Raw genomic sequence first — 16,414 nt, 5'->3', positions numbered from 1 at the left:
GTGTGAGGTGGGCTCCACTTCACTGGACATTGGGGTCTCAGACACGGCTGATGTCACAGAATCCACTCCAAGGTCATACAAGGCTGTGGAGCACGGGATTTCAAACAGAAGACAGCATCCCACTCTGAGACTGCAGGCTTCTCTTGTTATTTAGTTAAACTGGGATGACAGAGCTGGAAAGTGTTCTTTAGGGACAAATGCTTGAGACCTGATCCCCTTTGCAGCTTCCTGTTCTGGCATCAGAGGTCACTGTGTCCTTGGTCTCAGATGTCACAGTACCGAGATCTCCAGCCCTCGTCACTGTGTCTCCCTGACTGTATCTGGGTTGCTCTTTCCACCACCTTAGACATGATGTCACCTCTGTATCACGTCCTGGGGATACTGTTTGGCTTTGAAGTTCCTAAGAAAGAGCCAACCCTGATGGATCTCTCTTTTTAAAAAAATTTTTATTGGAGCATAGTTGATTTACAATGTTGTGTTAGTTTCTTCTGTATAGCAAAGTGAATCAATTATACATATACATATATCCACTCTTCTTTAGATTCTTTTCCCATACAGGTCATTACAGAGTATTGAGTAGACTTCCCTGTTGGTGGGAGTGTAAATTGGTGCAGCCACTATGGAGAACAGTAAGGAAATTCCTTAAAAAACTAAAAATAGAACTACCATATGGTCCAGCAATCCCACTACTGGGCATATATCCTGAGAAAACCATAATTCGAAAGGGTACATGCTCCCCAATGTTCATTGCAGCACTATTTACAATAGCCAGGACATGGAAGCAACCTGATGGATCTCCTTCTTGCAGAACTTGAGCGAACTGTAGACAGTCTCCTTGTGATTGTGTAACGTCCCAGATGCCTCTGTGGAGGGACCACGGTGGCTGCTTTTTGGAGGGGGTGGCTGTGTTCTCTGTCTCCTGGGCTGCTCCAGCCTTTTTTCTTTTTGTGACCTTGAGTGGGTCCACCCCACTGGCTAAGGGCTGGAGGGAAGATGATTTGGGGGTTGACTTGTCCCTCTCCTACTCCCTCTTTTATCTATATATTTATTTATATTGAAGTATAGTTGATTTACAATGTTGTGTTAGTTTCAGGTGTACAGAAAAGTGACTCAGTTACATATATATATATATATATATTTTTTCCTTTTTTGCATTCTTTTCTATTATGGTTTATTACAGGATACCGAATATAGTTCCCTGTGCTGAACTCCCCTTCTCCCTTTCACATCACCTGCCCTGTCCTGGGGATGGCAGGTGCGCCTCCTCCTGGGGGTTCTGTCCTTCCCGCTTCTTTCCCTTCTTTCCTTCCAAGCCTGTGGCTGTGAGGAGTGGCCTGTGGTCGCCATCCAGACACGGTTATCCACATGTCATGTCAACTTAGAGTGGCCCTCAAACACAGGTGTCCTTGATAATCGCCCTCTGACACTGTGGTCGCTGCGTCTTCCTGGACATACTGGTCACGCCCACTACATGACCACGTTCATCCTCTGTGGCTCTCAGAGACCTGCTGTGATACACATCCCTTATCCCTCAGCCCCCAACAGCTGCTGTCCAGGGCAGGGCACGGATCCCCCCCACAAGGCCTCCACTGCCGGGAACAGGCCAACCCTTGGAGGGCAAATGGGTATTTTTCCTTCTCTTTCTGCAGGTTGACTTGACCTCTCTCTTCCCATCTGCCCCATCTCCCAGGGCCTCTCTGGGCTGTCTTTCTGGCCCCTTTTCAGATTTCTTCTACAGCACAGAAAGCCTAGGAGTCAGTCTTGAGTCAGACCCTTCAGAGAGGATGATGATTTCAATTAGCAACCCCAAGGCTCTCTCTGGGGCTTGGGGAGGGTCTCTGTGAAGACTCCCATCAATTTCAGTGGAAATTTACTCACACCCAGGTGACTCTGACCTAAAACTGAAGGTCTCCTCATTGCCCTCACTGTCCCTGTACTTATGGAGGCCTGCAGTATGCTCAGGGCCAGGCTGAGAGGGAAGAAAGGGAGAGGGTGCTTGAGGGAAAAAAAGATCGTTTCTGATCTTGAGAACTTTCCATCCAGCTGGGGACCCTAGACTAACACACAGTAAAAGAATATGAATAAGAATAACCTCCTCTGTTTGCTAGCGCTTAGTGGTTTGCTGAGTGTATTCACATGATTCAGCTCGTCTCAGCCATTCCCCAGGACGTGCCCCTAACGCCCAAGCGCAGGATGGCAGAGGGTGGGGGTTTGTTCTCAGGGGTCTGTGGTGTAGCCCCGTGTGGCTTGTGTGCAGCGTTAAAATCTGAAGTCTGGTGTCCTCTTAAATCATCATGAGGATTTCTCATTCTACTGCATACTAAGTCTGTGTTGACACAAATGTAAAAACAACATGCTAAATGATTGTTCTCGGAGTAAAACAGAGGCACCTGTTGATGCTGCAGTCAGAGAGGCAGGGACGCCTCCAACTAACCTCAGCCCAGCCCGGGGCGGATGCTTACTACTGTTGAGATGTCAGGGACATAGTACAAGTGATCCCTAGGGGCTCCCTGGGTGGAGTACGATCCCTCTCCTGTGAACAGTGAGGAGGGACCAGCCTAGTTCCCTGGCTCCGGAGTGGTAGGGCTGCCGCTTCATTCCAGCTCTTTGGACTCTCCTGATCCAAAGCTTGTGCAACCGGCCTGACCAGCAGGGAGCCAGGGGTACAAAACAGGAACACTCTTCCTCTTTCCGCCCAGCCTTGGGAGTACAGCAGGGAGGTTTTTTTTGCCGAGACATGGGCAGTAAGTGGCTTTTTCTTCCATGGTTAGAGCACGTTGCAAAGACAAAGAACAAACCCTCAGTAATTTAGTTTTGATCATCTTGGGAGTTGCCAGTGGACTTCTGGAGGCCTGAGTGACAGCTGCAGAAGGGCACCCTGCCCCACTTCCCTCCCACCAGCTCTGGTCTCCTGATTTTATCCATTTTAGTTAACCCCCAGCCTCCGAAACACCTTGGGAGAGCCTTCTGTGGGGCCTGCAGGTCCTGATGCCCCAGCTACACCGGCTTGGACCCAGGACTTCTTCGGGTATGCTCTCAAGCCAAGGATCTGTAGAGGCCCTCTTACCATCCTCTGCTTAGCCCACTCACCTAACTCACCTTCACTCCCCATGCCCTCCATAAAACATTTTCGACCAGGGATCGAACCTGCACCCCCTGCAGTGGTCTTAACCACTGGCCCACCAGGGAACTCTCATGCCCTCTGTAAAGTGTAACCACCCAGAACCCACCAGAACCCTGCACACTTTTGCCTCCCTCCATACTTGACATGTTTTTATGTGTTTTTAACATTTTTTTTTTTTTTTTTTTTTTTTGCGGTACACGGGACTCTCACTGTTGTGGCCTCTCCCGCTGCGGAGCACAGGCTCCGGACGCGCAGGCCCAGCGGCCATGGCCCACGGGCCCAGCCGCCCCGCGGCATGCGGGACCCCCCCAGACTGGGGCACGAACCCGCGTCCCCTGCATCGGCAGGCGGACTCTCAACCACTGCGCCACCAGGGAAGCCCGTTTTATGTGTTTTTAAAAAATATTTATTTATTTATTTGTCTGCATAGTTGCGCACGCAGGACCTTCGTTGCGGCATGCGGGATCTTTCGTTGTGGTGCGCGGGCTTCTCTCCAGCTGTGGCATGTGGGCTCAGTAGTTGTGACACGTGGGCTCTAGAGCGCGCGGGCTTAGCTGCCCCACGGCATGTGGGATCTTAGTTCCCCGATCAGGGATCAAACCCTTGTCCCCTGCATTGGAAGGAGGATTCTTAACCACTGGACCACCAGGGAAGTCCCGACCTGTATTTTTTACCCAGAATCAGTTGTTCCCAAACCTGATTGTGATTTGTTATTGCACTTAACGTAATTTAATTAATATCATGTAAACTGGTAAAATCTGAGTGCAAAAGGTTGTTTTGGAAAATTAACCTAAATGCTTTGGAAAGATTTAATAAAGGCAAATCATACAAAAAAATTTTTAGATGTAGATGAGAGGAAAAGATAGGGGGAAAGATACTGAAGAGCCAGGATTCTGAACTCAGATTGCCTCACAAGCGTCTTTACCACTTCCCCTCACTTTAAAGAAATGGAGACTGGAAATCCTCAGGGATAAATTATGGACATGCTTCCTGTGAGAAGAGGACTCATAACTCCCAATGGCAGATCTACAAGCACAGCCTTGACTCCACAGTAAAGGAATGGAGGAATATTTATGTGATTTACATAAAAATAAAATGTTTAAGGGACACTTCATTTTAAGTGATTTCACTCTTTGTTTTGATTAACACAACGGCTTCCAGGTTTGAAAGTGTTGGATAAGAGGGCTCTGACACACTGCATTATGGGAGGATGGCGGGGTGCTGCCTTGCCAGACCGCTGGAATTCAGAGAATGAGGCCCGTGGGAGCCTGTGGAATCAGTGGTACTTGGACTAAGTCTTAAAGGAAGGCAACTCTGGGGGCCACCATTTTCATAGAGCCACGTTCCTTTTCTTACTGGTCCTCATTGTGCAGGGTCTACTCCTCCCATTCAGGCATGAACAACATCAAAGCAGGGACTAGGTGTGGTTTTGCCCCCCATTGTGTCTCCATAGCGCCTGGCACACAGGCTCTCAGCTAACATCGACCCATGAATGAATCAATGAAAGGGTCTCATGAACACCAGAGAGGTTCAGTGCCCGGCACACAGGCTCTCAGCTAACATCGGCCCATGAGTGAATAAATGAAAGGGTCTCATCAACACCAGAGAGGTTCCTAGGTCACCTGTGTGTGTTTTAAGAGGGACTTAATTTTTTTTTACAGCAGTCAGGTTCACAGCGAAATTGAGAGGAAGATACGGAGAGTTCCCACATACACCTGCCACCACACAGGCTTAGCTTCCCCATTACCTACATCCCCAGCAGAGTGATACATGTGTCACAACTGATGAACCGCTATCGACACATCATCATCACCCAAAGTCCATAGTTTGCATCAGGGTTCACTCCTGATGTTGTATATTCTATGGGTTTGGACAAATGTATGATGACATGTATCCACCTGTATAGTATCATACAGAGTGTTTTCACTGCCTTAAACATTCTCTGTGCTCTGCCTATTTATCCCTCCTTCCCCCAACTCCTGAGCACCAGTGATCTTTTTACTGTCTCCATAGTTTTGCCTTTCCCAGAATGTCATAGAGTTCGAATCACACAGTATGCAGCCTCTTCAGATTATCTTTAACTTAGTCATATACAGTTAAGATTCCTCCATGTCCTTTCATAGCTTGATAGCTCCTTTGTTTTTTTTAAGCATTGAATAATATTCCATTGTCTAGATGTACTACAGTTTAGTTATCCATTCACCTACTGAAGTTTTGTGGCTTCCAAGTTTTGACAATTATAAATAAACATCTTTACAGTGCTATAAACAGTGTACAGGTTTTTGTGTGGACGTAAGTTTTCAACTCATTTGTGTAAATACCAAGGAGCGTGATTGCTGGATCATATGGTAAGAGTATGTTTAGTTTTGTAAGAAACTACCAAGCTGTCTTCCAAAGTGGCTGTACCACTTTGCGTTCCCACCAGCAGTGAATGAGAGAGTTCCTGTTATTTTTACATTCTCGCCAGCATTTGATGTTGTCCGTGTTCCAGGTATTGGCCATTCTAATAGGTATGTAGTACTGTCTCATTATTGCTTTAATTTACACTTCCCCGATGGCATGTGATGTAGAGCATCTTTTCACATGCCCGTTTGCCATCTGTATATCTTCTTGGGTGAGGTGTGGTTACCTGTGTTTTAATGAGTCCAAATCTTAATCTTCTGAAGGTAGAACAAGAAGGAATGTTCTGAGAACTCTCCCTTGGAGCTACCTGGAAACTGCCTGATGAAGTGGCATCGTCACTGATGTTTACTTTACGTGTCCTGTTTCACTTGTCACATCGGGCACCCACACTGCCCCCGACTTAGCATGCAGAGCATAGGAGCTAATATAGACCAGCATGTAGAGCATAGGAGCTAATATAGACCAAAGTCCCTTGGTCAATACGAAGTGTTAAACAAAAAGGTAGAACAGATATTAGATATTAGTATATTATAGTACCAGTGGAGTCCCTGACTTTAAAAAAACCTCATTAAAAAGTCAGCGTTAAGGTACAGCTAGACTAGGGAGCAGTTATTTGCATTATAAGAACATCTTCACTTTGCAAATAAAGCCTACAGAGGTGGATTAAAAAGCAGTCTTCTCTAGCAACTTTAAAAACGCAGTGTAATTTACAGTTAGAAAAATATTTTCTGAATTTAGAAGTAATTATTGTAAGGCCAAATCTGTCGGATCAATCTACGTTTGTGTGTGCTTGTATGTGTGTGGTGAGTGTGGGGTTGTTCCTGAACAGGCTTTTGGTTCCTCTGATAGGGGTCATAGACTTGGCCATACACATCCAGAGCTCAGATCATGTCCCTCAGAGCCGGGTATATCTGTAAAATAGGCCTAATAAAACTGTGAGCAGCGTTGGGAAGATATATGTGAAGTGGGCTGAATAATGGCCTCCAAAGATATTAGACCATAATCCCTGGAACCTGTAAATTTTAAATTATTTGGAAAAAGGATCTTTGCAGTTATGATTAAGTGAAAGATCTTGGGCTGGGGAGACTATTTTGAATTACCTGAGCGAGCTCTAACTATGATCACATGTGTCCTTATTAGAGGGAGACAGAGGGAGATTTGACCACACACAAAGGAGAAGGTGATGTGAAGATGGAGGAAAGAGATTCGAAGATGCTGGCCTTGAAGATTGGAATGATGTGGCCACAAGCCTAGGAATGCTGACTTGTGGATTCTCTCCTAGAGCCTCTGGAAGGAGTGTGGCCCTGCTGACACCTTGATTTTGGCCCAGGGACACTGATTTCAGATGTCTGGTCTCCAGAACGCTGAGAGAATACATTTCTGTTGATTTAAGCCACCAAGTTTGTGTAGTTTTTGATAGTAGCCATAGGAAACTTTATACAATATATAAATCAAATAGCACAGTGCCTGGATGCAGAAAGTGTTTAGGAATCCAACAGACCTTGGTTTGAATTATCTCCTCATCCACTTGCTATGTAACTTTGGAGAAATTATTTAATCTCCGTCTAAACCTTAGTTTTTTCACCTGTAAAATGGGAATAACAGCAACTGTTTCACAGGATTATTATGATGATTAAAGCAAAAAATGTACAGTGTTTAGGATAGAGCAGAATTTCCCAGCCTTGGCACTATTTTGGGCTGGATAATTCTGTGTTGTGCTGGGCATTGTAGGAAGTTTAGCAGCATCCCTGTCCTTTACACACTCAGTGCCACGGTACACCTCACCACAGTGGTGATACTCAAAACTGTTCCCAGACATCGAATAATAACATATTCCCTGGGGGGCAAAATTGCCCTAGTTGAGAGCCACTGGTGTGGAGCCTGACTCATAGAACGTGCTCAACAGACAGTAAGTATTATTATTTGCTGAATGAGTGGGTCTTTTAGGAGGGAAGTGGAGCGTGGTGCTTAAGAGCATGGGCTCTGGTCTCAGACTGTCCGGGTTCTGATCCCAGCTGTACCACTTACCAGCTCTGTGACCTCGGGCACATTATTTAACATCTCTATGCCTCTGTTTCTCATCTGTAAAAAGGGAAAAGAATATCTACTTCATAGGGCTACTGTAAGGATTCGATGAGATGATCCAGATACAGCATTTAGAATGGAGTCTGTCATACTGTAAACGTCAATAATAATAATAATAATTGCTACCGTTATTTGCTATCTCTGAACAAGCAGTTGGGAATCAGAATGTGAGCACAGTTTGGGTTGGTCTTGCCCAAGAATGAGGCAGCCCTTCCTAACTTTACCCTCAATCCCAGCTCTGCAGTAAGTCTGTGCAGGTTGCCTCCTGTCCCAGCAGCTTCTTGGGGGCCTGGTCATAGCAATTAATTGATCACTGCATTTAGAAGGAGTCCGTGTCATGGGCAGAATTTGCCCATACTACTGTTTTCATACTGGCCTGGTCAGACCTCTGCAGAGGTAGTGCATGGGCAGAGGGCAGTCCTGTCCTCCAGGCTTCTCATATAGAGGTGGCTCTGAGGATGCTTGAGGCCAGACATATGGCCAAGGGGGCCAGGATTCCATGTTTAATAGTAAAGATAGGGACACTAACGTTCCTTGTGGGGTACTGACCCAGGCACTATATGTGTGCTGGGAACTTAAATTCCTGCTGTCTGGTACCTCAGAGCCAAATAGGAATACAGACAAAAAAACATGGACAAGTGCTCGCAGGACCGTGATCTAAATATGCTGATGGCAGAGGCACAGGTGCCTGGCATGCATCTAGGGCAGTAGGTAACCCCATTCTGGGGTGCTGGATTAATCAGGGTCTGGTTCAGCTGCATAAAACAATAATATACAAAATAACAGAGGCTAAGAAAATTTATTTCTCTCTTACTGCAAAAGCAGTCTTGAGTTAGGCAGCCCAGGGTGATAGGATGCACCATTAGCTGTTAAGCCCTAGTCCACACCTTAACGTTCCTTAACCCCAGGCATTGTTTAAAAACTAAACATTTTTTTAATTGGTAACTATATTCTTTTTTTTTTGAATTTTATTTATTTATTTATTTTGTACAGCAGGTTCTTACTAGTTACCAATTTTATACATATTGGTGTATATATGTCCATTCCAATCTCCCAATTCATCCTAAAAACTAAACTTAATTTTAACTGACTTGATCCCTATCCTAAACTTAACCCTAACTCTAACCCTAACTTCAACCCAACCCTAATCCTAACCCTACTCTAACCTGATTCCTAACCTTACCCTTCATGCTAACCCTACCCCTACCTCAAACTCAACCTGAATGCCAACTCTAGCCCCGATCTCCCTCGAATCTTAACCCTAACTGTAACACTGCCCTAATGTTAACCTTAACTTTAACCCTAAATCCAGTCACAACTCCAACCTTGTATTAGTCAGGTTCTCCAGAGAAACAGAACCAATTAGATGTGTATATATAAAGAAAGATGTATTTTCAGGAATTGGCTTACATGATTATGGAGGATGGCAAGTCCAACATCTGCAGGAAGAGCTGGTGTTGCAGGTCAAGTCCAAAGGTTGTCTGCTGGCAGAATTCCCTCTTGCTCAGGAAAGGTCAGTCTTATTCTATTTAGACTGTCAACTGATTGGATGAGGCCCACCCACAGTATGGAGGGCAATCTGTTTCACTCAAAGTCACTGCTTTAAACATTAATCTCATGCAAAAACACCCTCACTGGGACTTCCCTCGTGGCACAGTGGTTAAGAATCTGCCTGCCAATGCAGGGGGCACGGGTTGCATTCCTGGTCCAGGAAGATCCCACATGCCACGGAGCAACTAAGCCTGTGCACCACAACTACTGAGTCTGTGCTCTAGAGCCCACGAGCCACAACAACTGAGCCTACATGCTGCAACTACTGAAGCCCACATGCTCTAAGGCCCATGTGCTGCAACTATTGAAGCCTGCACTCCTAGAGCCTGTGCTCCACAACAAGAGAAACGACCACAATGAGAAGCCCATGCACCACAATGAAGAGTAGCCCCTGCTCGACGCAACTAGAGAAAGCCTGCACGCAGCAACGAAGACCCAATGCAGTCAAAAATAAATAAATAAAACAAATAAAAAATTATATAAATAAACAAAAACACCCTTACAGGCACAGACACATTCAGAGTAATGTTTAATCACATATCTGGCCCACCATGGCCCAGCCAAGTTGACACATAAAATTAACCTTCACAAACCTCAACCCAAATCCCAGCCCTAATCCTAATCTTCTCCACAAAGAGTTCATTCTCCCTACCAAGCTGATACCTCTGCAGATTGGCTGGTTGACATGATCAAAGAGGTCCACTTGGTGGGTGAAGTGGGTGTGGACACAATGGGTCTCATGAAGCCAGCCTACCTTGGCACAGGGGGTTAACAGCCGGCGGGGAGGGGAGTGCAGAACCACAGCAGGAACGTTATGTTCTCAGACCCAGGCCCACCAGGCAGCATGAACACTGGTGGTATTGCTGTATAAAGTGGTGTAACTTCAGAATGCTATGTTACCATTTGGCCTTCATGTTGAGTTTAAGTACAATTGTAGCAAACTCTGCTGATTTTTATTTCACAGGCTTAGATTTAATGGCTTTTGAATTCATCTTCTCAACCTATGTAAATTATCTACTGTGGTCTCAAATCCAGCAATTTTTATAAGAGGACTGTGGTGTTTTTTGTTGTTTTTTTTTCTTTTGAGGACTGTAATTTTTGTAGGAGGATTTCATACCAGCTTCTGTTAGCACTGGCTCACTGGGCATGGACCCAATAGAAGATTCAAATGAAGAATGAAAGAGCATTAGTGAAATTCATAGGAACAAGGAACACTTTTTAGAGAGCAGAAGAAAAGCAATAGATGGCCCTGTTTTGGTACAATTCAACAAATGTTTTTTTGGATACATGCAAAGAACTGAGATTGGCACTGCTAGAAATCAAATACAAGAGAAATGGTTACCAGGCATGGGGATGGGGAAACTGGAGAGGAGGTGGCAGGATCAACACACAAATCACTTCCCACACCCTCATTCTGTGCTTCAGTGTTACAGTATCAGAAAGGCCTTCCTGTGCACTCTACGGAAAAAGACAACCCTCCGGTATGAGTCCGGGTCCCACGGGAAACAGAAGGTACATTCCACAAGGATTTTGAAGAGCATTAATGAAGAGCTGGGAGTAGGGAAAGGAAACTAGGGATAGTGAGGCACCCAGGGACCAGCTTCACTGAGAGGCTGTTCCCAATCCCAGACCTGAAGAGGTAGGAGGAGGGAATGGGAGTCTCAGCATCTCGTTAGAGCTGGAGTGGCCTAAGAGGCACTGTTGTCTAGAGCTGCAGTCCTGAAGGGATGCAGCCCCTGCCAGGACCGAGGACAAGAGGAAGCTGAGAAGACATTCCCTCTCCTCCCACCAATGGTGTGTTGAAACTGGCTTATACTGGTTCATCAGCGCCCACGGTAAGCATCTCTTTCCAACTCCGACATCAAGATGGCTGTTTTAAATCTCTCAAGGTGGAGTATTTACACCACAGAAATGGGCAAATGCTACAAATCAGGTTGCTTTTCCTTGGAGAGCTGGTTGATAAACACTTACTGCCACACCACTGCCCCCCATTCTCTCATCTCCTCTTTCTGCCTAAGCCAATAGGAAGGCAGAGGGCGAGGGAGCTTGGGTGAAAGAAGCCTTGTAGGCCAGTCCCTGGGGCATGGAACAGGGCTGAGAGGGAGGACGATGGGTGAATTGTATGGGAGGGAGGGGCAGTAAGCAGAGAATAACCAGCACAGCCCACTGTCACTTTTGATCCCTTTACCCTGTTCTAATTGTTTTAAGGAACTCATCACCACCAGCCATATTGCAGGTTCATGGTTGACCACCTGGCTCTCTCCCTAGAGGGGAAGCTCTTGGAGAAAAGGGACTTTGTTTTCTTTTCTAACATGTTTTTAGTACTTCCAACAGCAACAGATTCTCAGTAACTTTTTTGTTTTTTTTAAGTTTCAGATTATTTATTAATCAGTGTAAACCCCAACACAATACACCAACATGATCACGCATTGAGAGGGGAACTATTTCCTGGTCAAGTGCAAAATTGTGCAGATGGCTTCTGGAAGACCTTCATTCTAAGCAGCTTTATAGTGAAACGTTTCATTTAGAAGTCTGGACCTTCTTTCTTCACTTTGCTGTAATCTACATTCACTGGGTAGAACTTGTATTAATCATTGGGGCCCACTTTGTTCCAGGGTTCTGGGTTATTCTTTCTGTCCCAACTGACATCTGGGTTGAACAATGCCAGGCTCCAGACATACAGTGCTCCTCCAGTACCTCCTGCTCCAATAAATATGAAGAGGGGGATCAAGCTAGGATGATTCTTGGCCTGACCAATGATCTGGTGGAGCACGGTTGTGACACAGGCCTTGAGTAAATAATTTTGTTGAATGAAAGAGTATAAGGCAGAATTTAAGTGGCTTAAGAGGAGTGCTGGGTTATGCAGAGGAGAGATTCCATCTAGCATGGAGTGTGAGGCACCCGTGCAACACCCAGGGAGAAAGGTCTAGCAGGCAGGTGGAGAAACAGAGGTTAGGGTTGAAGATACAACCTGATTGAGGGTTGTGTCAGATTGAGGGCCTGATCATGGAGGATACCAGTCTGCTGGATATCACTGGAAGAACGTCAAAGGAGGGGACAAAGGCCAAAGAGAAGTCAAAGGAGAGGGGAAGGGAGAACCAAGGAAGCAGACAGAGAAGGTCCAGACAGAGAAACAGGCAAATGAGCATGAGGTGTGGAATTTAAGGAAGGAGCATGTCAGAGAGAAGGAAGTGAGTGATGCCAGTAAAAATTGGCATTTAGTGAACACTCAACCCATATTTGTGCTGAATGAGTTTGAAATGAAGCCTGAGATATGTCCACTAGACTGTATAATGAGGAAATTACTTGTGACCTACATGAGTCATTTTAATAAAGAGGTGGATTCAGAAGCCAGATTCCTCTGAGTTGAGAAGTGAATGGATCACTTTAAAAATTAAGTATAATGCTACAACACAGATGAAACTTGAAAACACGCTAAGTAAGAAAAGCCAGTCACAAAAGACCATGTATTGTGTGATTGCACAACTCTGTGAATATACTAAAAACCATTGAATTGTATACTTTAAATGGGTGAATGTATTGTATGTGAATTATATGTCAATAGAACTGTTATTTAAAAATTTGTTATGCTTATACAACTCAATATCAAAAACCAAACAACCCAATCAAAAAATGGGCAGAAGACCTAAATAGACATTTCTCCAAAGAAGACATACAGTTGGTCAGTAGGCATATGAAAAGATGCTCAACATCACTATTAGAGAAATGTAAATCAAAACTACAATGATGTATCACTTCACACTGGTCAGAATGGCCATCATCAAAATGCCTACAAATAATAAATGCTGGAGAGGGTGTGGAGAAAAGGGAACCCTCCTACACTCTTGGTGGGAATGTAAATTGGTGCAGCCAGTATGGAAAACAGTATGGAGGTTCCTTAAAAAACTTAAAATAGAGTTACCATATGATCCAGCATTTTCACTTCTGGGCATACACCTGGAGAAAACTCTAATTCAAAAAGATCCATGCATCCCAATGTTCATAGCAGCACTATTTACAATAGCCAAGACGTGGAAGCAACCCAAGTGTCCATCAATAGATGAACGGATAAAGAAGATGTGATATATCTATACACATCTATCTATCTATCTACCTATCTATCTAAATCAGCCATAAAAAAGAATGAAATGGACTTCCCTGGTGGTCCAGTGGTTAAGAATCTGCTTGCCAATGCAGAGGACATGGGTTCAATCCCTGGTACGGGAAGACCCCACATGCCGTGGGGCAACTAAGCCAATGTGCCACAACTACTGAGTCTGTGTGCCACAACTACTGAGTCCGTGCTCTAGAGCCCATAAGCCGCAACTACTGAGCTCGCGTGCTGCAGCTACTGAAGCCCACGTGCCTAGAGCCTGTGCTCTGCAACAAGAGAAGCCACCGCAATGAGAAGCCCGCGCGCCGCACTAAAGAGTAGCCTCTGCTCGCCACAACTAGAGAAAGCCCACACACAGCAATGAAGACCCAGTGCAGCCAAAAAAAAAAAAAAAGAAACAATGCCAAATGCAGCAACATGGATGGACCTAGAGATTATGATACTAAGTGAAGTCAGACAGAAAAACACAAATATCATCTGATATCACTTACATGTAGAATTTAAAATATGATATAAATGATGAATCTATTTACAAAACAGAAACATACTCTCAGAGATTGACTTATGGTTACCAAATGGGAAAGGGGCAGGGAGTGATAAATTAGGAGTTTGGGATTAGCAGATAAAAACTACTATATATAAAATAAACAACAAGGTCCTACTGTATAGTATACGGAACTATATTCAGTATCTTGTAATAAACTATAATGGAAAAGAATATGAAAAAGAATCACTGAATCACTTTGTTGTACACCTGAAACTAACACAACATTGTAAATCAACTATACTTCAATAAAAATAAATAAAAATTGATTATGAAATATTTTTACTTACAAATACATACCCTGTATTTCATCTGCTCTTAGACACCATCAATTGTCAGAAGCATCTTTTTTTTTTTTTTTTGGCCATGCTGCTTGGCATGCAGGATCTTAGTTCCCTGACCAGGGATCGAACCCGCGCCCCCTGCAGTGGAAGCACGGAGTCTTAACCACTGGACACTTCCCTTAACTACAGGGAAGTCTCAGAAGCAGCACTGTTTTATGTACCAGAGAGAAAGATAATAGCCTACCACCTAAACTATGGCACAAGGCCATTCTTACCACATTGGTTGTGAGATGCATCCCAATTTCAGAGAGATTACATTTTTAACATGTGAGCTTTAGAATCCATGAAATAAGGTGCATAGCATACATGTGTGGTTGCAGAGGGGGCAGGTGTGGCTGGATATAGGCAATGTACTAAACAAGTATAAGAGTCTGAGTACCTGAGGACTCACCCTCGGTACAGTTGTAGCCCTTTCTTTTTCCCCCTCCCTCCCGCTGCAGTGACCACCATCTTGGTTTTTTGGTTTTGTTTTTTTTAATGTGGTACAATATATATAACATAAAACTTGCCATTCTAATAATTTTTAAGTGTACAGTTCAGTGGCATTAAGAACATTCACATTGTTGTACAACTATTACCAGTATCCACCTCCAGAACTTTTTCATCATCCCAAACTAAAGTTAAACAAACTGAGTTAAACAATACCTCCTCATTCCTCCCTTCCCCAGACCTCGTAACCACTGTTTTTACCTTCTTCCTCTATGAATTTGGCTACTCTAGGTACTTCATGTAAGTAGATAAGGGCAATATTCATCCTTTGGTGATTGGCTTATTTTACTCACCATAATGTTTTCCAGGTCCATTCATGTTGTAGCCTGTGTCCGAATTTTCTTCCTTTTAAAGGCTGAATAATATTCTACTGTATGTATGTATATACCACATCTTACTTATCCATTCATCTGTTGATGGACATTTGGGTTGTTTCCACCTTTCAGCTATTGTGAATAGTGCTACTACGAACACTGGTGCACAAATAGCTGAGTCCCAGCTTTCTTTTGTGTATATACCCAGAAGTGGGAATTGCTGGGTCAAATGTAATTCTATGTTGAATATTTTGAGGAATTGCCAGATTGTTTTCCACAGTGGCTGCACCATTTTACATTTTCACCAGCAATGTACAAGGGTCTCAATTTCTCCACAGCCAGCATTTGTTTTTCTGTGTGTGTGTGTGTGTGTGTGTGTGTGTGTGTGTTTAAATAGCTATCCTAATGGGTATGACTTCATCCTTATCTTGAGCGTGTAATTCTTTTGCTTTTCTTTATAGTTTTACTAAATATATATACCTCTAAATAATACATTGTTCACTCTTGCAAGTATTAAAACCTTATTTCAAGAAATCACGTATTCACTGAGCATTTGTTGGGTGCAGGCACTGTGCTGGGTGCTGCAGAAACCACAGTGATGGACTGGGGAGCTCCTGCCACGTGGTGCTGGCAGCCTAATGGGCATGATGCTTTTCCAACAGGGAATCACAGGTGGGATGCGCGTCCCCAAAGGCACTCATTGGAGAGGATTGTTAGGGAGGTCACCCTAGTTCCTTTGGAAGGCTGAATAATATTCTACTGTATGTATATACGTACAGTTCCAGGGGGTGGGGAGGTCTTCGGAGGAGATAATTTAGGAAGTTTGGTAACGTGAAGGGGAAGCAGCATCAAGAGAAGGATTTTGATTTGGGTAAAGGAAGTCTGCCCCAAAGAAGGTGCAAGGCGAGAGGGGCAGATTGTAGATGCCAGGCCCGGGCCATGCGAAGTCCCAGAAGAGGCAGGTGGGGCGGGATGTGAATCATTGAACACAGGCCCCAGCGACAGTGATTCCCGCCCTTCTGCAGGGCACTTGGAGACGTGGTGTCCGGAAACACGAGGGAGGAGCTTGCTCTCGGCATTCGCAGGTGCGGCCCTGAGGCCCTGGTGCTCATCCGCCCGGCGGCCTCGCTCCCAGAGGCCTTTGCAGGATCTCCGGGAACCCGGAAAAGGCGGATTGTGACGGAAGAAGCTCAGCTGCAGTGGGCTGAAGGGATGGAGGAGAAGGGAAGTGCCGGTGCCCGCAGTCGGGAATCTCTCACCACCGCCGAACACGACAGAGGAGCCGCTCCACCCACCCGTGCCATCTGCCGCGTGGTCACCCTTCTGCCTCGTTCTATTGATAGGCTCGGGGAGCGTGTTCCACCTCAGCTCAAAACAAGTTGACTCCAGTAAAAATCTTCTTCTGCAAACAGGTGGGGGGGTGCTGTGGGCAGAAGGGGTTCAAGC

The 16,414-nt window shown here is 44.9% G+C and overlaps 1 pseudogene; it reads right to left on the bottom strand.

The window, feature by feature from the left end:
• Positions 1-11,643: 11,643 nt before the first annotated feature.
• Positions 11,644-14,968, bottom strand: LOC117201822 (cytochrome c oxidase subunit NDUFA4-like; annotated as a pseudogene).
• Positions 14,969-16,414: the final 1,446 nt, after the last annotated feature.

Source organism: Orcinus orca, chromosome 1, assembly GCF_937001465.1.
Source record: "Orcinus orca chromosome 1, mOrcOrc1.1, whole genome shotgun sequence".
Taxonomy (NCBI): Eukaryota; Metazoa; Chordata; class Mammalia; order Artiodactyla; family Delphinidae; genus Orcinus; species Orcinus orca.
This window is presented reverse-complemented; position numbering and strand designations above follow the sequence as displayed.